The following is a 1,466-nucleotide window of genomic DNA, read 5'->3' on the forward strand; positions in this document are numbered from 1 at the left end:
CCTCCCGCGAAACCCTCATTCTCACCTTGTATGTCCACACACTACATTCGTAGTGTCCCACCTCAACACACTCATTACTCGTGGAAGACATCTTACCAAGTCCCGCAAGAGTTCGGGGAATATGTGTGCATCCGCACAGAAGGAGAATATCATGGCTGGTATTGCCAGAACTATATACATATATGGATATGGTGCCCGTTCTTTCCGACATGTCCGAACGAACGCGGGAGGCGTGCGAGGGATAGTCCCTGCAGTCGCACTATCCTCTGTGCCCTCGATGGCTCAGATGGATAGAGCGTCTGCCATGTACGCAGGAGATCCCGGGTTCGAGTCCCGGTCGAGGCACACATTTTCACCTATCCCCTTTGATATGTATCAACGCCCGTCGGCAGCTGGAGGTATTAATATAATTATAATAAGTGATGATGGTCGAAATAGGGAGAATATAAAATGTAGGCTGGCCACGGCGAGAAGAGCGTTTCAGAAGATGGGAAGTTTGTTAACATTGAGTATAGATTAAAGTGTCAGGAAGTCTCTTCTGAAAGTACTTGTATGGCTTGTATGGAAGTGAAACATGAACGATAAACAGTTTAGACAAGAAGAGAATAGACGCTTTGCGGTGCTATAGAAGACTGCTGAAGATTAGATTGGCGGATGACGTAACTAATGAGGTGAGGTGGTACTGAAGAGAATTGGGGAGAAGAGAAATTTGTGGTATAACCTGATGAAAAGAAGGCATCGGTTGGTAGAACACATTGTGAGGGATGAAGGGGTCACCAATTTAATATTGGAGGGTAGAAATCGTAGAGGGAACCAAGAGATGGATACAGTAAGCAGGTTCCAATGGATGTGGGTTTCATTAGCTACTTGGAGATGAAGAAACTTGCACAGGATAGGGTAACATGGAGAGCAAGAACCAGTCTTTGGATTGAAGAGCACAACAACAACATCGGACGAACCCAATTCGGTTAATTTGATATTGAATGTAAAAGCAGTAGTTCACCATCGCTATCGCTCCCTGAACCACAGTCCACCCGTGGCTGGCTGGAGGTGAGGTCTGGTTCACATCACGGCACTCCGAACGCCATTTCTAGTACCATCCATAAACTGTACTCATGTTAGCACGTCGTCTCAGCAAATGAGCAAATACGAAGACGGAATAGAAAACATAGCTCATAAAACATAGCCTTCTGTTTGAAGGGTACGCATCTGGAATCAGGATACGCGCTACGTACGGCGACGTCATCCGAAGGCATACCTCGAGATTAGAGATGGGTAGTTCGCGAACGAACGGGTGCAAAGGAACGGTTCACCAAGATGAACGAAAGGACCGAGGAACGAATTCCAAGGAACGATCAGTTCATAGTTCACTTCGGTCGTGGCGGTCTACTTATAGTTCCCGGGTACGAGGAACGATCGGTTCATAGTTCCCTGCTTCACTTCGGTCGCGGCGGTCACTTCGGCAG

General features: G+C 47.2%; 1 non-coding gene across 1 annotated transcript; it reads left to right on the forward strand.

Annotated features, from left to right (window-relative positions):
• Positions 1-270: 270 nt before the first annotated feature.
• On the forward strand, positions 271-345 carry Trnat-ugu (transfer RNA threonine (anticodon UGU)). Its single transcript has one exon. It is a non-coding gene; the product is annotated as a tRNA-Thr (tRNA).
• The last annotated feature ends 1,121 nt before the right edge of the window (positions 346-1,466 follow it).

This window comes from Schistocerca nitens, chromosome 10 (assembly GCF_023898315.1).
Source record: "Schistocerca nitens isolate TAMUIC-IGC-003100 chromosome 10, iqSchNite1.1, whole genome shotgun sequence".
Lineage (NCBI taxonomy): Eukaryota > Metazoa > Arthropoda > Insecta > Orthoptera > Acrididae > Schistocerca > Schistocerca nitens.